Here is a 23,956-nt window from a genome sequence, read left to right as displayed (position 1 = left end):
GAGGGTCTAGGGCAGTGATACCTCTTAGCATCTTTACCCGAGAACTCATTACACGTTTTCTTCCTCAATTGGAAAGGTGTCTGATTCGGGTCACACAGAGAGCAGTGTCAGAGAGAGCAGAAGGTGAGAGCTGAAGTGTAAGCCTACGACCACATTAGGGCCTTCATCTCAGAGACATCTCAGCAGAATGAGGTGCACAGCACAGCTCTCGGACTTTCATTGGTTAGTGCTGGAAACAAGGTTTTCATTTAGTACCTGGAGACTTTGTTCTAGCATCCCCAATGACAGTGCCACGTCTAGCCTTGTTCCTTGTTGCATACGGTGTTCCTTAGTTAGGAGGGACTGAGACTGTCTTCTGCTAGAGTACTAATGAGTAGCTTCCATGGAAAGATAACATCTTCAGTCAGTGTCCTCAACTTGACTGTGGCACTGAGGGCCTTGGTGAGCTGCTTAACTGGCAAGAGCCTTGTGTGTGGTGTGGGTCACGTGGACAGTTAGTGTCTATTGTCATGCAGTTAGGGGTGAAGAATCTTTTCTTTTTTGCTTCTTGGGACAGTAAACCTTTAAGATGATTAAGCATATTGATTTCCTGGGATTTTTTTCCCCCCTGGGATTTGTGCTTAGTGTTCTTTGTTGCTCTGAAATAACTCAGAATATTACGCCAGCCTAAGCCTTCATAGAGTCCGAGAGTGAACTGAGTAGATTCAGAAACGTACTTGGAGGGTGATTGTCCAAATATAATTTTCAAGACATTTGAATAACCATTTTGAAGTAAATGCAGTGTGCGGCTGGAGAGGAAGGCTGAATGATAGATGCAGGCTAAAGCAAGCGTGTGGAGAACCGTGTGGAGGAGAGCAGAGGCGTGGCCTGCTCTCCACCTTGTTTTATCTTTTACTGGTTGATGGTCTTGGAGCTATGCGGTCAACAAGGCATTCGCAACCTCTTGGGAGTGTGGTTTTGTTGCTCTTGCTGACCTCCAGTGTGGTCACTAGAATCAGAGCTCACAGTCACATCGTATTTGCAATGGAAGTGCTCTAGTTTGTCAAGTGCTTCTGGCAGCTCTGGGACTCAGCTGACTTGTAGCTCCCCTGTCTACCAGAGAATGCTTTGATGCTCACACACTTCTCTGCTATAGACTTTAGCCTTTGTAGTAGTTTACCTTTATTTTGGTAGGCTATATGGAAGATGCATTGAAACTCTATAACATTTACTTACGAGTTACCATTTTTGACTGAGCATGGTGGCGCACACCTGCAATCCCAGCACTGAGGAGGCTGAAGTAGGAAATTGCAAATTGAAGTCAGCCTGGGGTAGGTACATGGCTGGCCTGGATTACCGGTGAGGTTTTTCTGTAGAACAGAATGTTTCCATTTTAACTGTAATTCACTGGTTTTAAGGATATCCGCAGTGCGTGCAACATTCACCGCTATTTCCAGAACTTAAAAAAACATGTTTGTGTGCCCACGTACCTATATATGGCATGCATTCAAGTGTGTGCACATTTGTGCAGAGGCCAGAGGTCACTGTCAGGCGACCTCTGCTAGTACTCTCAGTTCTTGAAGCAGGGCCTCTCTCTCACTGAGCTTGAAACCGATTGGCTACAGTGGTTGGCCAGCCTGTCATCTGCCCTCCTTGGCCTAGACCACGGTTCTTCTGCATTGGTCTTGGGAACAGAGCTCATGTCTTTACCAACGGAGCAGCTCCCTGCATTCTCAGTGTAGACTCTGTACCCATTAAGTAGCCACTAGCCCTGAGGAACCTCACCTCACACAGTCACACACCTGTTCTTTATCTGATGTATTTAACTTTCTAGTGACTGTTGTCCAGACTCATCTGTGGTGTAGCATGTGCCAGAACCTCCTTCCTGGTTCAGACAAGACAGTATTTCATTTTGCATGTACACACAATAGGTAGTCTGTATGTTGTTTACCCGTGTACCTGTTGGGTATTGCCCTGTTTGTATGCTTCTGCTACTGTGGATAATGCTGGGGGAAGCTTGAACATAGGTGACCGTGTTGGATATTATTCCCAATCTGTTGGTTGCCATTTTGTCCTAATGACAATGTTCTTTGCCTTACAGAAGCTTTGTGGTTTTATGAAGTTCCATTTGTTGATTCTTGATGTTAGAGCATAAGCCATTGGGGTTCTGTTCAGGAAATTTGCCCCAGTGCCCACTTTTCTTTTATTAGTTTGTGTATATCTGGTTCTATGTGCAGGTCCTTGATCCAATAAAAGAAGTTCTTTTATGTTGAAGATAGTTTTTGCCATTCTGGGTTTTCTGTTATTCCAGATGAATTTGCAAATTGCTCTTTCTAACTCTATGAAGAACTGAGTTGGAATTTTGATGGGGATTGCATTGAATCTGTAGATTGCTTTTGGCAAAATGGCCATTTTTACTATATTAATCCTGCCAGTCCATGAGCATGGGAGATCTTTCCATCTTCTGAAATCTTCTTCAATTTTTTTCTTCAGAGACTTGACATTCTTGTCATACAGGTCTTTCACTTGCTTAGTTAGAGTCACACCAAGGTATTTTATGTTATCTGTGACTATTGTGAAGGGTGTCATTTCCCTAATTTCTTTCTCAGCCTGTTTATCCTTTGAGTAGAGGAAATCTACTGATTTGTTTGAGTTAATTTTATACCCAGCCACTTTGCTGAAGTTGTTCATCAGGCTTAGGAGTTCTCTGGTGGTATTTTGGGATCACTTAACTATACTATCATATCATCTGCAAATAGTGATATTTGACTTTTTACTTTCCAGTTTGTATCTATTTGACCCCTTTTCGTTGACCTATTGTTATGGCTAGGACTTCTAGTACAGTATTGAATTGGTATGGAGAGAATAGGCATCCTTATCTAGTTCCTGATTTTAGTGGGATTGCTTCAAGTTTCTCTCCATTTAGTTTCATGTTGGCTACTTTCTTGTTGAATATTGCTTTTACTATGATTAGGTATGTGCCTTGTATTGCTGGTCTTTCCAGGACTTTTAACATGAAGGGGCGTTGAATATTGTCAAATGCTTTCTGAGCATCTAATGAAATGATCATGTGGTTTTTTTCTTTGCGTTGGTTTATATAGTGGATTACATTGATGGATTTCTTTATATTGAACCATCCCTGCATCCCTGGGATGATGCCTACTTGATCATGATGGATGGTCATTTTGATGTGTTCTTGGATTCGGTTTGTAAGAATTTTATTGAGTATTTTTGCATCGATATTCATAAGAGAAATTGGTCTGAAGTTCTTTTTCTTTGTAGTGTCTTTGTGTGGTTTAGGTATAAGTGCAATTGTGGCTTCATAGAAGGAATTGGTAGTGTTCCTTCTGTTTCTGTTTTGTGGAATTGTTTGGATAGTATTGGTATGAGGTCTTCTATGAAGATCTGATAGAATTCTGCATTAAACCTATCTGGTCCTGGGCTCTTTTTGGTTGGGAGATTTTTAATGACTGTTTAAATTTCTTTAGGAGTTATGAGGTTGTTTAAATGGTTTATCTGATAGTGATTTAACTTTGGTACCTGGTGTCTGTTTAGAAAATTGTCCATTTCCTCCAGATTTTCCAGTTTTGTTGAATATAGGCTTTTGTAGTAAGATCTGATGATTTTTTGAATTTCCTCAGATTCTGTTGTTATGTCTCCCATCTCTTTTCTGATTTTGTTAATTTGGACACACTCTCTGTGCTCTCTGGTTAGTCTGACTAAGGGTTTATCTATCCTGTTGATTTTCTCAAAGAACCAGCTTTTGTTTCTGTTGATTCTTTCTATGGTCCCTTTTTTTTTTTTTTTTTTTTTTTTGGTACTTGGTTGATTTCAGTCCTGAGTTTATTTCTTGCCGTCTACTCCTCTTGTGTGTGTTTGCTTCTTTTTGTTTTAGAGCTTTTAGCGACTGATGTATGCTCTCTCCAGTTTCTTTTTGGAGGCACTCAGAACTATCAGTTTTCCCCTTAATACTGCTTTCATTGTGTCCCATAAGTTTGGGTATCTTGTGCCTTCATTTTCATTAAATTCTAAAGAGTCTTTAATTTCTTTTTTTTTTCTTTTTTTTTAAATTTAGAGAATACTTTATTAGTTTTTGTAATCAAACCCACGTTGATAAGACCTTACATATTTAATACAGTGTGTTACCCCTGTACAAATGGAAAAAACTTAAGTTCAACATTTCTAGACCAATATGGCTGTTAATTTCTGTACAGTGCCAACTCAACACAGTAAACGGAGATACTTTTTTCAAAAGTTGACAGCACAGCTAAAGTTTCAAAAAATTCAAATTATATATCTGTATATATATATTTATATTTATATAAAAAGACCAATAATAGCAGTGTGTTATGCATCAACAGCAGCAACAGCTTTTCCAGGTTCTGCAGTCATCTGAACAAAACTGTAGAGACATCCAGCACACTCCATTAAAAAAAAAAAAAAAAAAGTAAAAAAACAAAACCCGAGAAAACAGCACAGTTCTGTTACTCTTGTGGTACCTGGCACCATTTTTTTTTTTAAATGAGCTTCTCAATCATCATCTGGAAAGAAAACATTCTGAGCAACATCATTAAAAACAGCTCTGTCACTACTACTAGCACGGTCACTACTACGTATCATAAAGCAGGTACAAGCTATTTTACATCCACAGAGGTATGATACAGTACTGTCCTACATCTATAATACTAGAGGATACAATTTAAAAGGCATTATTTGAGACTTGATTCTACTTTTCCAGCAGAGGGCCCAAAGGATGGTGTGACACAGCTTTGTAAAGAAACATACTCTAGACAGGATTTCCTTTCACTAGTGGCACACTTCTAAGGATTCATTCTCTCCATGAATGTCAGCTAAAACCGTTATTAAAAAAATGAAATATCCCTAGAACAAAACCGTATAACCACCGGATTCACATGAAGATGACCTAGTGGAGACAAGCTGGACCTCACCTTACCAACAAGCTATCAAATCTGTTATTTTTAAACAGTGAGACCTCCAAGGAAGGAAATGCCAAGTAGTGCTTCAAAGCTTCGGACCACAATCAAACACAGCATCCTTTTCAACAGAAGCAGAAGCTCATCTGAATATGCTCAAGGATGCTGACATCAACATTTAATCATCTCCTCACTCATCCAGGAAGAAGGGGAGATCAGTTACTACTGTACTTTATTGTGTTCAACCAAATCACCATGTTACAAAAATAGCAAGCTGCCATAATAAAAAATAAGGCTCCTCTATCCAGCACCAGATAGCATCATTTTACTTTCAAGCCTAGAAATTGCACACTTGTATATAAACCAACCGAAGATGAGGATTGAGAGTTCATCCTGGTGGATTTTTCCTTTGATGAATATGAAGTGTCCTTCCTTATCTTTTTTGATGACTTTTAATTGAAAATTGATTTTATTTGATATTAGAATGGCTACTCCAGCTTGCTTCTTCTGACCATTTGCTTGGAAAGTTGTTTTCCAGCCTTTCACTCTGAGGTAGTGTCTGTCTTTGTCTCTGAGGTGTGTTTCCTGTAGGCAGCAGAATGCAGGGTCCTCGTTGCGTATCCAGTTTGTTAATCTATGTCTTTTTATTGGGGAGTTGAGGCCATTGATGTTGAGAGATGTTAAGGAATAGTGATTATTGCTTCCTGTTATATTCATATTTGGACGAGAGGTTATGTTTGTGTGCTTTTCTTCTCTTTGTTTTGTTGCCAAGATGATTAGTTTCTTGCTTCTTCTAGGGTATAGCTTGCCTCCTTATGTTGGGCTTTACCCTTTATTATCCTTTGTAGTGCTGGATTTGTAGAAAGATATTGTGTAAATTTGGTTTTGTCATAGAATATCTTGGTTTCTCCATCTATGGTAATTGAGAGTTTTGCAGGATACAGTAACCTGGGCTGGCATTTGTGTTCTCTTAGGGTCTGTATGACATCTGTCCAGGATCTTCTGGCCTTCATAGTTTCTGGCGAAAAGTCTGGTGTGATTCTGATAGGTCTGCCTTTATATGTTACTTGACCTTTTTCCCTTACTGCTTTTAATATTCTTTCTTTATTTTGTGCGTTTGGTGTTTTGACTATTATGTGACGGGAGGTGTTTCTTTTCTGGTCCAATCTATTTGGAGTTCTGTAGGCTTCTTGTATGCCTATGGGTATCTCTTTTTTTAGGTTAGGGAAGTTTTCTTCTATGATTTTGTTGAAGATATTTACTGGTCCTTTGAGCTGGGAGTCTTCACTCTCTTCTATACCTATTATCCTTAGGTTTGATCTTCTCATTGAGTCCTGGATTTCCTGTATGTTTTGGACCAGTAGCTTTTTCTGCTTTACATTATCTTTGACAGTTGAGTCAATGATTTCTATGGAATCTTCTGCTCCTGAGATTCTCTCTTCCATCTCTTGTATTCTGTTGGTGAAGCTTGTATCTACAGCTCCTTGTCTTTTCTTCTGATTTTCTATGTCCAGGGTTGTTTCCATGTGTTCTTTCTTGATTGCTTCTATTTCCATTTTTAATTCCTTCAACTGTTTGATTGTGTTTTCCTGGAATTCTTTCAGGGATTTTTGCGATTCCTCTCTGTAGGCTTCTACTTGTTCTCTAAGGGAGCTCTTTATGTCTTTCTTGAAGTCCTCCAGCATCATGATCAAATATGATTTTGAAACTAGATCTTGCTTTTCTGGTGTGTTTGGATATTCCGTGTTTGTTTTGGTGGGAGAATTGGGCTCCGATGATGCCATGTAGTCTTGGTTTCTGTTGCTTGGGTTCCTGCGCTTGCCTCTCGCCATCAGATTATCTCTAGTGTTACTTTGTTCTGCTATTTCTGACAGTGGCTAGACTGTCCTATAAGCCTGTGTGTCAGGAGTGCTGTAGACCTGTTTTCCTGTTTTCTTTCAGCCAGTTATGGGGACAGAGTGTTCTGCTTTCGGGCGTGTAGTTTTTCCTTTCTACAGGTCTTCAGCTGTTCCTGTGGGCCTGTGTCTTGAGTTCACCAGGCAGGTTTCCTGCAGGGGAAAAGTTGGTCCCACCTGTGGATCCAAGGCTCAAGTTTGCTCGTAGGGTACTGCTCGTGGGGTCCTCTCAGCTGTGGCAGCAACCGGGAAGATCTGCGCCGCTCTTTCTGGGAGCCTCCGCACACCAGGGCTCCAGATGACGCCTGGTGTTCTCCTCTGGCGTCTGGACGTGCACAGAGTGCAGCCTCCCCTGGTCTTCCAGGTGTGTCTGCCTCTCTGAATGTTCAGCTCTCCCTCCCACGGGATCTGGGTGCAGAAACTGTTTATCTGGTCTGTTTCCTTCTGGTTCCGGGGGTGTCTCAGGCGCAGGGGTCCTGCCACTCCTGGGCCCTCCCCTACGGGAACCCAGAGGCCTTACGCAGCTGCCTCTTGGGCCAGGGACGTGGGCAGGGGTGGGCAGTGTTGGTGGTCTTCTCCACTCTGCAGCCTCAGGAGTGCCCACCTGATCAGGCGGTGAGGTCTCTCTCCCACGGGGTTTGGGAGCAGAGAGCTGCTGTGGGCCGGGATCCGCGGGTCTTTTTTTATTTCTTACTTGACCAAGTTATAATTGAGCAGAGCGTTGTTCAACTTCGATGTGTATTTGGGCTTTCTGCCATTTTTTGTTATTGAAGACCAGCCTTAGTCAATTGTGATCTGATAGGATGCATGGGATTATTTCAGTCTTCTTTTATCTGTTGAGGCTTGTTTTGTGTCCAATTAAATGGTAAATTTTGGAGAAGATACCATGAGGTGCTGAGAAGAAGGTATATTGTTTTGTTTTAGGATGATATGTTCTATAAATATTTGTTAAATCCACTTGGTTTATAACTTCTCTTAGTTTCTCTGTGTCTCTGTTTAGTTTCTGTTTCCATGATCTGTCCATTGATGAGAGTGGGGTGTTGAAATCTCCTACTATTATTGTGTGAGGTGCAATGTGTGCTTTGAGCTTTAGTAAGGTTTCTTTTTTGAACGTAGGCCCCTTGCATTTGGAGCATAGATATTCAGGATTGAGAGTTCATCTTGGTGGATTTTTCCTTTGATGAATATAAAGCTTCCTTCCTTATCTTTTTTGATAACTTTTGTTTGAAAGTCGATTTTATTCGATATTACAGTGGCTACTCCAAGCTTGTTTCTTGGGACCATTTGATTGGACAGTTGTTTTCCAGCTTTTTTCTCTGAGGTAGTGGTTATCTTTGTTAGTGAGGTGTGTTTCCTCTATGTATCAAAATGCTGGGTCCTCTTTATGTAGCCAGTCTGTTAGTCTATGCCTTTTTATTGGGGAATCGAGTCCATTGATATTAAGAGATATTAAGTTATAGTGATTGTTGTTTCCTGTTATTTTTCTTGTTAGAGATGGAATTATCTTTGTTCGGCTCTCTTCTTTTCGGTTTGTTGCAAGATTATTACTTTCTTGCTTTTTGTATTGTGCATTTTCCCTCCTTGTGTTGGAATTTTCCATCTATTATCTTTTGTAGGGCTGGATTTGTGGAAAGATACTGTGTATATTTGGTTTTGTCATAGAATATCCTCGTTTCTCCATCTACGTTAATTGAGAATTTTGCTGGATATAGTAGCCTGGGCTGGCATTTGTTCTCTTAGAGTCTGTATGACATCTGACCAGAATCTTCTGGTTTTCATAATCTCTGGTGAGAAGTCTGGTGTAATTCTGATGATTTGCCTTTATATGTTACTTGACCTTTTTCCATTTCTGCTTTTAATATTCTTCGTTTTGTGCATTTGGTCTTTTGACTATTATATGACAGGAGGAATTTCTTTTGTGGTCCAATCTATTTGGAGTTCCCTAGGCTTCTTGTATGATTATGGGCTTATCTCTCTTTAAGTTAGGGAAGTTTTCTTCTGTAGTGTTTTTTGAAGATATTTACTGGCCCATTAGGTTGTGAGTCTTCACTCTCTCCTATACCTATTATCCTTAGGTTTGACCTGCACATTGTGTCTTGGATTTCCTGGATGTTTTGGGTTAGGAGCTTTTTGTGTTTTACGTTTTCTTTGATCATTGCGTCAATGTTTTCTATGGTATCTTTTGCCCTTGCAATTCTCTCTTCTATCTCTTGTATTCTGTTGGTGATGCTCTCATCTAGGACTCCTGATCTTTTTCCTAACTTTTTAATCTCTACGGTTGTCTCCCTTTGTGATTTCTTTATTGTTTTTATTTCCATTTTTAAATCCTGGATGGTTTTGTTCAATTCCTTCACCTGTTTATGTTTTCCTATAATTCTTTAAGGGATTTTTGTATTTCCTCTTTAAGGGCTTCTGCTTATTTACCTGTGTTGTCCTGTATTTCTTTAAGGGAGTTATTTATGTCATTCTTAAAGTCCTCTATCATCAACATGAGATGTGATTTTAAAACCAAATCTTGTTTTTTTCAGTGTGTTGAGATATCCAGTATTTGCTTTGGTGAGAGAACTGGGCTCTGATGATGCCAAGTAGTCTTGGTTTTTGTTCCTTAGGTTCCTGCACTTGCCTCTTGTCATCAGGTAGTGTCTGGTGTTAGCTTATCTTGCTGTCTCTGACAGTGGCTTGATCCTCCTGTAAGCCTGTATATCAGCACTCCTGTAGACCACAGCTAGATTTGGGTATAGAGAGCTGTGGGACCAGTTCAGCTCCAGGAGCAGGCAGAAACCTGAAGGGTCCTGTCCCAGACTGTTCCTGGGCTTGTGTGTCCTGAGGCCCGCAGTCAGTTTGCTGGGAGCAGAAGAGTTGGTCTTACCTCTGCCCTCAGTGTTTCTGGTAACTGGCTTTCAGCTCTGGGTCCAGGCAGAATCCTCTGCTTCAGCCTCTTGTGTGTTGTGATGGTAGGCATGTGGCAACATGCTTGGATATTTCTTATAAGCCTTTATAAGTTAGAACCAGGGCTGGAGAGATGGCTCAGTGGTTAGGAGCACTGACTGCTCTTCCAGAGGTCCTGAGTTCAATTCCCAGCAACCACATGGTGGCTCACAACCATCTGTAATGGGATCTGATGCCTTCTTCTGGTGTGTCTGAAGACAGCTACAGTGTGCTCATATACATAAAATAAATAAATAAATCTAAGTTAGAACCTTTGGAATTCCTAGGTAGAGGATCTTAATTTACTGATCATTTGAATATTATACAATTTTAATTGCAGATAGCTTTAATGACTTTGGAGTTTTTAAATAAATGATTCAATTAAGAATAGTTCAGTACTGAGGTAAGTGCTGGAGAAATTGCTTCCTTAGGAATATAGTGTTTGCTGGCCATTTTCTGTCAATCTGACACAAAGTACAGTCACCTGGAAGAGGAATTTTCTCCATTAGGTACCTGTGAGGCATTTTTTTTTTTATTAATGGTTGATGGGGGAAGCCCACTGTAAGTGATGCCACCCTTGGGCAGGTTCTCTTGGATTTTATGAGAATGCAAGCTGAAGAAATTGTGGGGAATGAATCAGGGAGTAGTACCCTTTCTTGTCTGTGCTTCAGCTCCTGCCTCCACGTTCCTGACTTGAGGGTTTGTCTTAGTGTCTGCTGATGCTCGACTATCCAAGGTGAAGTAAACCCCTTCCCTCACAGGTTGGATTTGGTCATGGTGTTTTTCACAGCAGCAAGCAAACTAAGACAATGCATGTTAGAGAGATGTGTTTGAGGATCTGAAATATGTAGAGGAGGCAACATAGTTTAGTTGGATCTCACTGTCATCCAAAGAAAAACTTAGGCAAACATGTAAAGGTGGGGCAAACTAGTAGCCATAGTCAATTGAGAAATGATGTTCAGAAAGTCCAGTAATAAAATTCAGATAGTTTATGGAGAGCCTGTGTGAGCCATTACTTCAAATAGTTTTAAAGATCAGAGAGGTTGTTGTGAGAATGGGAAATGCAGACTGCAAGGGCCACAGAGCACATAGCTGGGACTTACTCTCATTAGGTAAAGGATGGGCTGGGCACTGCTGATAGGACAGCCTTTGCTTCTTGTTGTAAACGTAGACCTCATGTTTAGGAAGCTCACCCTTGGCAGAGCTCTGAACCTTTCATTAACGTAGTTATCAGGAAGCAAAAAAGGGTTCCAAGACTGTAACTTGAGTCCGTAAGTCTTTGTAGGTGACTGCAGCTCTCTTGTTATCCTCATCCAGAAGGTCCAATCCCCTGGGCTTCGAGTACTTTATGGAGCAACACAGCAGCCCCTAGAACCCACTGTCCAACCTTGTGATTGTATTGATGATTAAATTGCTCAGAATAATCAGATCTTGGCTCAGACCTTGAGCTGTGGTGTCACCAGTGGATGTGGATGACTAAAGCTCCCTTTGCGCTGTTCGGTAGCCACTAACTTTGCTGGAATGTTCAGGCAGTTGCTTTGTAACTTCGTAGGTGTTTCTTAAGTTTCCAAAGTAAATGCATACATTTAAGACATTCTTGGGCATTTGAATCCTGTTCAGAGGTCCACAGAGGCAAATGGACTTTCAGATCCTGAAGTGAAGTTGGCATCTTTTAAAAATACAGAAAGTAACAGTGCAGTCCTTGATTATGTGTGTATGTATGGTTGTGTCTTAAAGGCTCTACGTCCACAGAATGAGACTAAGACATAAACTTAACCTCTGTTTGATGTATTTACCCACATGATCGTCAGAATTTCACTGGTAAATTTTACTGCGATGGATTTTTTTTTTCATAAATGCTTAGGTGGGATGGGCAATGCTATTTTTAAATTTTTAGGAACAACAAACACCAGACTTTTATGTGTAATCCTAATAAACTGAATAAAGTCTTCTCATCGTGCTAGATACTAAAGGATGACGTTAACAAAACGGTCTTGTGTTTCCAGAATTTGGGGAATAAAGAAGAGGTGTAAGAACCCTGTGGGTGTGCAGTGCATTAAAGGGGGTTCTTCTCCATTGGGGTCAGTCTAGACTGACTGGGAGATGAGATGTAACCAGGCACTGAAGTACGTCAGGTTCAGATACAACAGACTGAGAAGCGTTGCTTTAAGTGCTGTTTGCAGCATTTGGGTCATGAGCATAAGTAGAGGAGTTCAGTGGTGACAATATCTGATGTGTAATTATAGTAACTGGCTACAGTGCCCCAAATGGCTGCCCATACAAGTGGTCTATGTGTAGATAAATTGTTCTATGTAAGTTGGTGTTTGATTCAGAAAGCTGGGACCCTCTCTTGTAAACGTAAGATGTGCAGGCTGGTGAGGAATGTGTATGTTAACGTTATATAGCACATGACTGTTTAAAGTCTGAACCGGCTTCATGATTTGATTCTGTGTTAATCATTTGATTATATAGGTGCCTTAGGGTTTTACTGCTGTGAACAGACACCTGACCAAAGCAACTCTTATAAGGACAACATTTCATTGGAGTTGGCTCAAAAGTTCAGAGGTTCAGTCCATTATCATCAAGGCAGGAACATGGCAGCATCCAGGCAGGCATGGTGCAGGAGGAGCTGAGAGTTCTACATCTTCATCTGAAGGCTGCTAGCAGAACACTGACTTTCAGGCAGCCAAAATGAGTGTCTTAAAGCCCACGCCCACAGTGACACACCCATTCCAACAAGGCCTCGGGTACTCCAACAAGAACCACACCTAGTACTGCCACTCCCTGGGCCGAGCATATATAAACCATCACAGTATGGTTAGCATTAGCATTGCCGCCTCTAAAATATTGAACCAGTTAGAGTCAGCTGTTAACAGAGCATTTGTGTCCTGAACTTCAGACAGTGGAGTGTTTTCTTCATTCCTTTATTCTTACGGAGTGACGTCATCACACCAAAGGATGGTTGTTACTGACCTGGCACTTAGTCTCAGAAGGGTGATGTTATTCCTGTGCATAGGACAAAACTGCTTCATGTGCTCATGTCACGAAGGACCTCTTTGGGGTGTATTTTTTAAAGGGACCTACGGATTGGTTTGTTGCACCCAGTAGCTTTTAGTTCTTAGAAGATGTAGCAGCTCTGACGTTTCAGGTGACTGGTAGTGTTAACTGAGTTTTCCTCAGCCTTTTTTGTACAGAGCAGTAATTTAAAACTCAGATGGAGTTCATGAATTAGACGTGCTCACTCTTGTCAGCATCTAACTTTAAACTGCCACAGTGCTGGCATTTCCTTACTGCTGATCTGCTGATGTTTGCTGCTTGTGAGATCTTTTTTTTTTTTTTTTTTTTGGTTCTTTTTTTTTTTTGGAGCTGGGGACCGAACCCAGGGCCTTGCGCTTCCTAGGTAAGCGCTCTACCACTGAGCTAAATCCCCAGCCCCGTGAGATCTTTTGAAATGCGCTTGCACTGTCAAATAAGGATACTGTAAGCCAGTCACTTGACTTCTCAGCGGGCACTTAACTGTAGAAGTTAGGAAGAAAAGATTGGCTTGTTCTCTTCAGAAGTATTTCTAATCATGGAATTTTTAATAAAAGTTTTTAAAATTATCAGCAGAAAGTGAATTGACATTGACTTTGGAATATTGTAAGAACTGTGGGCAACTTGAGTCAGTTTTAAATGATTTATAAAACTTTTTTGGAGAAATCAAACTCATTAACTGTGAAAGTTTGTGTTTAGATGAAGAGCTCAATACTCTGTAATTGAATGAGCAAGTCATTGTTTTCCTTTAGTAAATCAATGTTTTTCCAGTTTGGTAGTTATCGTAAGGCATTACTAGTTTTTAGCATACTTATCTACGAAGTGACATACTAGAGTGTTTGTCAATGTAAAATAAAATGATCCTAATTGCTTTAAATGATCTCTGTTGTGACGCAGGAAGGTTTGGTCAGCGATATACAGGCTGCTGTCTCTATTAAATATTAGGTCACAATAAATACTAAAGAGCACAGGTTGGAGCTAAGAGCACTGACTGTCCTTCCCAGAGGTCCTGAGTTCAATTTCCAGCAACCACGTGGTGGCTTACAACCATCTGTAATGAGATCTGATGCCCTCTCTGGTGTGTATGAAGACAGCTACAGTGTACTTATGTGATAGATAGATAGATAGATAGATAGATAGATAGATAGATAGATAGATAGATGAAAAATACCATATAAGAATGTCACTTTTTGAAGATGTAATGTCCTCTTAACTTTTCAAAGTTGATGCTAGTGCTGTTTTTGACTCATTCACAGAGCTATTACATAATCAATTGTTGGCTGTGTTTTCAGTATTAGCCTTGTTGCCTTTAGCAAACATTGCAGGCGTGTGAAGTAATGCTTAGTTGTTTGACTTCCTAGGCGACAGTCTGCTGGGACCCAGTCACTTATGTCCCAGGGGAACTAAGCTGGTCCATAGGGACATGGCCCTGTGGAGAGAAAGCTATGTCCTGACCATCTTTTGTGGTTAAAGTACAGGCTTGCATGAGTGATGCGCCTTCAGTATGGGACTAAGTTCTAGCTTTCCTGTCATGACTGCGTGTATTGCAGAGCGAAGCCAGTGATTGTACCTAATGAGTCTGGCTTGCAAGTAGTGAGAGTAAGCCTTGAAGCGATGGTGAGTCCAGCCTTGAAACAGATGGAAAACTTCATGGTGTGTATATATATTTTGCCTGCTTAGTCCCTTTCATATGTGGTTGGCATGAGGGAATACAGGAGAATTCTTGTAACCAAGCTGTTTCTAGAGTACTGAACATAATAGATTAAAAATGGCAGTAACTATGCAGCCTGCAATGTGGATCACTGAGGTTCTAAGGGTGTGCAAGGGAAGATGGTGGACAGTCAATGAGGGGAGTTGGGAAGGGAAAGGAAGGGGGGAAGGGAAGAAGGGATGTGAGATGTGCCTAGAGTGGGCAGGTCTCAGGGCTGACTGGCTGCTGGGGACCTCCTGCATAGCCAAAACAGCATTTTATCAGACAGACAACAGGGATCCCTTGTAGCGGCCAAGTTGTAGTACCAGACAGAAAAGCCCCAGAGTTATAGCTTATGGAGCTCTCTAGTCATTAGGAAAACAGGTCAACATAGCAACTTCCTTGTAACCATCATGGATCCACACATACCAGGTAAGCACGGGGGAGACCTGCAGATGTTGCAGCCATACACCGTTGCTGAGAAGATGAATTAGCACCGCTATACTGCCCTATTGGAGAACAGTTTGGGACTGTGGGGTAAAACCAGACCTGCCATTCTGGGGAGTGCTTTCAGAAAGTCCTGCGTTAAGAAGGCAATGGAGAACTGGTACTTCTCCGGTGAGACATCTATAGTAGCAAAGCATCAGGAACAACCTACCTTCCAATTAGGAGGCAGAAAGAACACTTTATTCGTGATGGAGTACTATATAGGAGTTAAAAAAAGAACATGGACCTGAATAGAGCTATGTGTGAGCATAGAAAACCGTAGTGTTGAACTAAAATCAAGAGTATGAATATAGTGATAATGATAAACATACAAGATCAACGTTGACCTGTGAAACATGCTGTCTCCAGCAGTAGCTGCTGGGAAATGTGTTGACCCAGGAGGTACTGCCTTCTGCTCAGTGACTTCTGAGAGCCTGATCCTGAGTTCAGAACACAGCCGTGTACCTTCACTGCCTGCTTATGTGTGACACGGTTTTATCTGCTTATTAAAACAGCTGACAAAATGTTAAGTTATAAAGTCTTTGGTGAAGCGTGTCGTCATCTGTGGGGATCCCCATTTGTGTGAATAAGGTGGTTCTGTTCTGGTTCTCAGTTCAGTTGCTACTCCTTAATAAATCATGTACAGTTTAGAAGTGCCATGCTAGGCTTTCTATCAGAGAGATCTGGGGATAAGGTCTTGGCACTAATGATAGCTCATTGGAAGGTTGCTGTCTCTCCATTGATCCTTAGTGTGCATTTAAAAACCTGGGGTGAGCCTAGGGTTGCCCTCAGAATCCCTTTCTGCCTGCTTTCCCCCATCACTTGATGTGTCTCTTTAAGAGTATTGTTACCCTGCCCCTTTGAGAGTATTGTTACCCTAGACAGGGTCTCGTGGTGTAGTTCAGGTTATCCTGACTTCACTATATAGACCAGACACATAGTTCTTCCCATCAGTGAATAATCGTGTGGTGTGCACATTTAAAGTTGGTTTCAGGTTTTTTTCTTCCCTCTCTTATTAAGTGCTTTAATATTTTCAGGATGAATTCGGGAGGAATGTGCCATACCTGAATTAATGACCATACCCTGAATTAATTGCTAATGAATAACAGTGGAAAAAAATCAAATGTTCAGAAGTTACACATTTGCTGAAACAGGCTTCCAGTGTGCCATCCATTAGCCTTTGGATCACAGCTCTATAATTGCAAAGACTTTTCTGAAGAAACTGTAGTGGGAAAGATGAGTGAAGGAGGATGGGAACTCCCGCATCACTTTGTACAGCAGAACAGAGCAGCTTGGGAACTGCAGTTTTCTTTCCTTTCAGGGCGCTCTCTACCACAAGCTACTGCAGATTGTCAGCCATCGGTCGCAGCAACCCAGGAAACCGCCCCTCTCAGCCTTTCTAGCACTCAAATTGGGCGATTCATACCTAGCTGGAACCCATCTTAAAGAAAGCACTGGCTCTACTGGAGCCAGGTGTCCACAGTTGTCTTCCTAGGTACATGACAGGCACTCAGCACTCGTGCTGTAAAAAGTAAAAAGTAAACTAGACAGACACACAGAGAGCACGCACAGCACCTTAAACCCGCCGTGTGAAGAGTGTGTTTAGAAGTAGGGCCAGCCTCTGCCCACCGTACCGCTTGCCACAGTTAGCTGTGCATTTGCTAATGCAACTCGAGAGAATGGGCTGCCTGTAGGTACACGTGGGATGGGATTTCACCAACTGCTGACTTAGTCTACTGTTCAGAAAACATCCTCAGTGGGAAAGATGGAGACACAGTCTCCAGTTGTCCAGTTAGCTCAAATCTGAGGCACATTTTCCCCAGGCTGGAGTTTTCTAACATGGGCCAGAAAACCCTTGTGTTTGAAAATTGAACTTGGAGCTTTGCTTTTGTACGCCAGACCTCTGCGTGACCGTGGCCAGTTGCTCTTCAGCTGGTCCTGTCCTCGGAAGGAAATGTGCGAGAACATGAGCGGCCAGCAGAGAAAAGCATGCTGGGATTTTAGTGATCATCTCCAACGATGTTGGTGTTGAGCAGCTCTTCTTGCCACACAGCTTTCTCAACTGTAGAAAACAACAGGCCAGCGTCCTTTGAAGACCCTGATAAGATACTAAACAGTAAAGTGACCTGTGCTGTGTCGTTTGTGGAGATGATAGTCCATCACCATCACTGGTATTGGTAACAGTGAAGCCAGTGGGGGTTAAAATGTCTGTAACTACTCTTTGCTCCACTGTGGACGCTGTCTTTAAACTTAGGAAAAGTACCAAAAATACCAGGTGAGCTTTTCTTGCCTGTTTGCTGTCAATTTTTATTGGAGTTTCTGGAGCGCCTTGGTCTGCTTCTGGATCTTTCCCTTATCTCATCTGTATTGCTTGTTTTTGTTTTTTAAGATTGAAAGTTCCTTTGAAAAGGAGTTTTTTTTTTTTCACCCTTCATTCTTTTTATTGGATATCTTTCAAATGTTATTCCCTTTCCTGGTTTCCCGTCCATAAGCCCCCTATCCCATCCTCCTCCCCTGAAAAGGAGTTTTGGATGTCAGCCTAATTTGTGTACCGCCCCATATTGAACTCTGACGGACAGTAGTCTTTCGGTTATCCTATATAAGATCCAAGTCTTGTTTGTGACTTGGACTAGGGATGTAGCTCAGTTGGTTAGAATGCTTGCCTAGTATCCTTGAAAGTGTGGCTGCTGTCTCTAGGACTGCTTAAAATTGGGTGTGGCAAGGCTAATCTTGAAGCCAGTGCTTGGAAGGTGGAGGCAGGAGGATCAGGCTTTAAGACCATCACTGTCTACATAGTGAGGTCAGGGTCAATCTTAAAACAAAGGTACAGTGGGCCTGGCAGAATGACAACAGTTACTTACCTGAGACAGAGTGTGTGTGTGAGTGCGTACACTGTGTTATTATTGGAACTTGTTTGTAGTTTGAAGTCATCTTTGGACACAGAAAATGGTGCTTGGAAGACACTGGCCAGATACTTGTTTTTCTTTAAGAATCATGAATTTTGTTCACAGATTGGATTTTGGCATTCTCCCAGTACAGAGCACTGTTGAATTTTATTTTTTATTGCCTTTTTATTATTTTGGCTTCTTTTTCTTTTTAATAAAATGATCAGTATGTGAAATTTTAAGCCAAATGAGGACCAAAGGAATTCTTGGTTTTCAAAAGTGTGTCTTTAATTTTATATTAAAGAGGCAGTGTCGGCTTTATTTTTAGAAATTCAATATTTTATAGTTGTTGGGTAATTTAACACCTCCTGCTTTCACTTCTTAAATAAATGGAGGAATCTGTGAGTTGTTTGTGTAAACAACTTGGATAAAAAGTTCACAAGGACCTTTAGTTTCATCCTGTGACTTGCCCAAATGCCTTTACCTGATGTATCAGATTGTAGCAAAATGGAGATTAAAATCAAAGGTAGAAGTGAGTTGCTTGACTTAAAACAAGCAAACCCCTCTACGCCCCTTATTTGAATAATATAAAATATGATGGGCTGAGAATAGTGGAGAATGAATCTAAGGATAATTAAGTGTAGGAAACGGCTCCATGCCCTTGATGATTTATAGCACAAACAGCTGCGACTCCAGATGCCCGGTAAACATTGACGTTGGCATAGCACACACTTTTGAGCAGATTCCATAAAGCTTTGCCTATGTGTCTTTGGCGACTTGCTTTCAATTTTCACAAAAATGTAAAATATTTGGGGCTGGTTGCTCAATGAAAAGTTGTGTACATTTGGCTTCACCAAGCATTGCACCCTTGGGAGAAGGGCTTGCTTAGAGAGTGACTCCATGTCTGTGAGGGGATGGGTGAGGAGGGCAGTTTCCTGTGCTGCCCCCAAAGGTCTGAACAACCTGTAGTAGTAGCTTAAAATTGGAAAACAAGCAGGAGGCAGAGGAGTGACTGCAGATGGGCTGTGGACTGTGTGAGAGAATCCTTCCCTCTGTCACTAAACCTTTCAGACGAGTTAGTTTATAAAGTGAATTTAAGTCCCAATTACTAGAAATGATGCCTTGGCTGATTTTAGACAGAAATCTGGAGAAATAGTTGCTTTAGCAGAAGTTGGAAAGTGGTGTAGTGTTAGAAGTAACTTTTCTGCTTGACTTTTACTCTAATATTGGCCATCAGAGATAACCCACTTTCCTTTGCCTTATATGAAGGTAAACGTGAATTTTACAGGCAGAGGGGTTGTGTCCTGTACCAAGCACAATGCTGATAACCGAACATTGGCGATGTCACCTGAAGGGCTCCTCACAAGGGAAGCAGGTTAGAGAGGGTGTCCTGTACCAACAACTGGTTGGAGCTGGGATGTGGAGCCCATCTCTAGGCTCTAATTATTTTAAGTGGTTGCTATTCCAGATCCTCATCTTTTAGAATAAAAGTCTTGAAGGATTGTTCCTGTGGACCGTGCTTACACATGTGGAGTAAAGGTTGTCTTGGTTTGCTTAGTGTCTCACCAAGCTCTGACTTAGGTTAGCTTTGCCTCACCTAGGCGTTGAATCATGCAGTAAACTTTCCCGGTGTGAAGGAGGAGCGGCCGCCTCACTTAGCTTCTTCTTTTTTTTTTTTTTTTGGTTCTTTTTTTCAGAGCTGGGGACCGAACCCAGGGCCTTGCGCTTCCTAGGCAATCGCTCTACCACTGAGCTAAAAAAGCTCCGGATGTTGCTGGACTCTCTGACCTCACTTTTGGCATTTGTCTTTTGTTGGGGGCACCTAAGCTTTTCACTAATGCAGGGAAGTAACTACTTAGGGCAAAATCTTTCTCTTAATGTTTCGTCATACTCAGCAGTGTTGGTTTTAATAATTGTATTCGTGTTAAGCAGCTTTGGCCCCTCATCTCGCACAGAGGTTTTCAGTCCCACCGGAAGGCAGGTCCATTGGTGTACAGAGCAGAGAGGCTGCATCTGTATGGGCAGTGCTGCTCCTCAGAACAGAATGTTAAAGCTGGAGAGGTCGAGCAGTCCAGTTCTAGCAAGCAGAGACCCAGGGCCGCATACCAGATTCTTTAGAGACCCTGACTTGAGGAGGCTTTCTCCTAGCGAGATGGTTCAGTTCTGGGCAGTCTTTCTTATTATGGAATTGGAGGAAGAGGGTATCTATTTGCTTCCCCAGCTCCAAGCTACAGGACAGAAGCTGACCTTGTGTTGGGTTCTGTTCCCTACCTCACCTGATACCTCTGTCATATATCTGTTAGTAGAAATGGATGTTTCTGTGTGTTTTGTGATCAGCTTGTGGGTTTTGCAGCATAAATTCATGATTTTTTTGTTACATTTAAGATGAAAGGAGCAGTCTATAGCTGATTATGTATTTTATATTTTTGAAATTATAATTGATTATATAATTTCTCCCTTCCTTCTCCTCCTTCTAAACCATCCTGTGTACCCCTCGTTGCTCTTTCAAATTTATGACCTTTTAAAATTATTGTTAAAATATGTGTGTATTTGTATATGTTTGTATAACTGCATATTCCTAAATGTAACTTGCTCAGTCTGTATAATGTATGTATTTTTGGGGCTGATCGTTTATTTGGGATTGGATAACTAGTCAGCGTGCTCTTCCCTGGGGTAGACTATTATGTCTCATGCAGCATTCCATAGTTGCCTATAGTTCTCGGTCTTGGGGGAGGGCTCCTGGGCTTTCTCGTGTTCATTTTGGCACACCTGTGGTTGTCCTTGTTCAGGCTATGTTTGGGCAGCCATGTTGGTGAGAGTGTGTGTAGCTGCTGACATTACTAGGAGACAGTTGTAGCAGAGATCCTCTGGCTCTCACAGTCTTCTGTCCCTCGGTGCTCCTGGAGCCTCCGGTGTGGAGTTGTTTTGTAGATGTGTCTCTTGACTGGGCCTCACATGCCACATTGTTTTGGTTGTGGTAATGGCGTTTCCCTGAGTCATTTTTTCCTCCGGTGTTTCTTGCCCCCTTACTTCTCCGGTCTACAGCCTTGGTTTTGGCCCATTCTTCCTTTTGCTTCGGCAGCTTCTCCTGTATCTTTGTGTAGTGGCTGTCTCTGAGGACGGATTGTAGTCCTGGGTACCCTTCCCCTCCCCCCCTTCTCCCCTCCCTCTCCATCTTACCCAGTCATGAGGAACTGGGTCTGAGAGTGACAGGAGTGGTCCTTGAGGTCCTGACGAGGTTTAGTCATGGAGCTCCTGCAGCCCTTGGGCTCTGAGCTGGGGTTCCTTGTACTTTGGACAGCTTAACTGCCTTAGCCTGCACGTTGTACTGACTTGAATTTCAGAGAGACAGCGTCATCATTTTTCTCTAGCGTTGACTCTTCTGTGTGTATAAATATTACACGTTAGAGTAACTAGTCTGTTATTTTCATTGTTTTGGATTGTGTGAAAGCATAGACACTCGGATTCAATGAGAGGTAACTGTGGGAAAGTTGTTCCTTCATTGAGAAGGCCCACAAGTAGGGCTTATCACGTGGCTGTGCTATTGGACATGACATTGACCATGCCTGGCTGCCCTAGTGTCTGCACGGTTAGACAGATTGTAGTTAGACAATGCGCTGTTATACCCAGCCGCGATGGACACTCGAACTACTTTGGAAGAGAAAATAATAAATATCACCATCATCAAGGAAGAAAATAGAGCACTGTTTGAGAGTAAAGGTTCCTTTTTTGCTAAGCAGCTGGTGCACCCCTAAACTTAGTGTTGTTAGAGTTTGGCCTTCAGCCGATGGGCAAATCCTCCTGTGCCCTCTAACCTCCCTCCTCCTTTCCTCAAGTGTCTGGCGTTGCCTTTGTAATAGAGTTTGCTAACAGGGCATGAGACTTTTTCCATCGAAGCTTACCTGTAGTTTGATCATGGCTGAGTGTCTGACTTTTTTTTAAGTGTGTACAGATAGAAAGCTGATTTGTGTCAGATTGTGGAAATGTATATAACTAAAGAACTGGGTAGGGCTTCTGGGTTCAGTAGAGGTCCCGTTAAGGTTTGTAACTGTCAGATAGTTTATTTGATTTGTCTTTGAGATAGGTTCTCCCTCTGTAGGCCTTGAGCTCATGGCCGTTCTCCTGCCTCAGCCTCCTGAGTGTTTTGACTAAAGATTTATCCTGCTTGGATACTGAGATGAGAGAAGTTACTGTGATGGTTTAAGAAAAAAATACACTCACTAGTTGAGGATTTCATACATGAACACAGGCGGGTTTTGTTAGATGACCTGGGTGTGGGCAGCCCTATACTAGGGTGGTGCAAGGGTGGGCAAAGGAGTTAAGGTGCCACACTGATGACTTGGAATCCAGGCTGCTTCAGGAGGAGCGTAGGGGCATAGACTCCTTATGGTCAAGCAAGTGCTGGAATTGGCGTTTGAGGTTTGCATTGAAGAGCTAGGGAGAGCCAGAGGCTGAAGGTGTGGTAAGGTTGCAGGGTAGACTGGGTTTTCTTCCTATTTTTTAAAGGTTTGTTTTATTTTAATGACTGATCCATGTGAGGTCACAGCCAGGCCACTACGTACAGACGAGAGGGAAGCTTTATGTCTTGGTCTCTTCCTCTTTATACAGAGTCTTGATGATCTCTTCCTTCTTGGCTGGGAGGCGTTCCTCCGGGCACTTTCCTACTTCCTTGGTCTTAGATTTGCAAGCCTCCGCCTGGTCAGCCAGCAGCTTCTGCGGGCGTGATCCATGAGAATCTGCTTGTTTTTGGATGCATTCCCTTTGACCTTCAAGTACAGGCTGTGATACATATGGCGGTCAATCTTCTTTGATTCCCAGTATCTCTTGAGAAACCGGTGCAGGATCCTCACCCAGGTCACCTCCTCGGGCATCGGAGCATTGGCAGTACCCGTCCCCTTCCCTATGCCCATATGGCTGCCCTTCTGGCGGGCCAAGGTGTTTTCCCGGCAGTGGACCCGGCTATGGACAGTCACAGGCTTCCGATCATCAGCCCATCTTTGATCAGCTTCCTGATCGACTGACGGGAGTTGGCGTTGGTGATTTCGTTGGTCTCATTGAGGTCCAACCGGCCACCTTTTTACCACAGAGGAGGACACTGGAGGCGAGCCTCTTCTGTAACCTGTGCATACTCAGCGGATGCAGCAGCGAAAGGAAAGAGCTCAACTGTGTTTTCAAGGGAGTTCTTTTGAGGGTCATGCCCAGCCCGTAAAGGGGAACAGTAAGTAATATGAGACTCGGGACCACACGATGCTTTTAAAGACCTTACGTGAATGAGGGGAGGAGGGAAGGCCATTCATTTGAAAACATGGTTTCCCTTAAAGCAGCGGTGTTTGCTATGTTCCTGTGAGTTGCAACAGGCAGTAAATATTTCTGGGTCATAGTTGGGGAAGCTCGGAAGGCGGGGCGACCGTGGGAACAGGATGGGAATGGCGAGAAGAGGAAAAGCACAGACGGTTGATGCCCTGGGCCTGGGAGACCACAGGAGTGTGGGGAGTGAACGCATGGTGATCACATTCAGAGTGCTTCCTATGCATGGGGGCCTGGAACTCAGTCACACATCTCTCAAGTCCAGCTGAGTTGATGGTGAAGGTAAACCATGAGAGACAGACACTGTTACAGAGGAGGCCCATAGCCTGCGTGCTCCCTAAGATGCTTACTGTCTGGTTTTGGTGAGATAAGGATTAAGGATGTGCTGCCTTTTTTTTTTTTTTTTTTTTTTAAATCCCAAAGGCCCCCAAATCAGTTTTTAGTCTCAGGAACTGCCTGTAGATAGGAGAGCAAGACCCAGTCCCTCTGAGACCTGCTACCCAGTAAAAAGAGCTGGGAATGGTTAGTCCTCCTAAGACTGTCTTGGCAGGATTTGATGCTGTCTTCTGTGAAAAGTTGAAAGCAGAGAAATTGACATTTCAGGGTGTCCCAAGCAGAGCACAGTTCACGGGCTGAGGCTCTCTAGGAGCCTCCTCCTCCCAACTCTCCCCTTCCTCCCCCTTCCTCCCTGGGGGCCAGATCATTTGTCTTTTCTCTCTGTGGTCTGCTCTTGTTAAGTAAGCTGTGGTGAGGCACTGCTGGGAGGTGTTGTATGGATCAGTTCTGGGTGGGAGCAGTCTTTGAAAACTGCAGGGGTTA

The 23,956-nt window shown here is 42.6% G+C and overlaps 1 protein-coding gene across 41 annotated transcripts in view; it reads left to right on the top strand.

The window, feature by feature from the left end:
• The window catches only part of Epb41l2 (erythrocyte membrane protein band 4.1-like 2), a 174,771-nt gene that overhangs the window by 31,462 nt on the left and 119,353 nt on the right, over positions 1–23,956 (top strand). Inside the window, exon 1 of one of the 41 annotated variants that reach the window (XM_063265395.1) lies at positions 21,869–23,048. The exons of 36 other annotated variants lie outside the window; for them this stretch is intronic. The gene's annotated coding sequence lies outside the window, so the exon portion shown is untranslated. Of the gene's footprint in view, positions 1–21,868; positions 23,049–23,956 lie in introns of those variants that run through there. 4 more of the 41 variants (XM_063265376.1, XM_063265545.1, XM_063265480.1 and 1 more) reach the window with 4 other exon arrangements.

This window comes from Rattus norvegicus, chromosome 1 (genome assembly GCF_036323735.1).
Source record: "Rattus norvegicus strain BN/NHsdMcwi chromosome 1, GRCr8, whole genome shotgun sequence".
NCBI classification, from domain to species: domain Eukaryota; kingdom Metazoa; phylum Chordata; class Mammalia; order Rodentia; family Muridae; genus Rattus; species Rattus norvegicus.
This window is presented reverse-complemented; position numbering and strand designations above follow the sequence as displayed.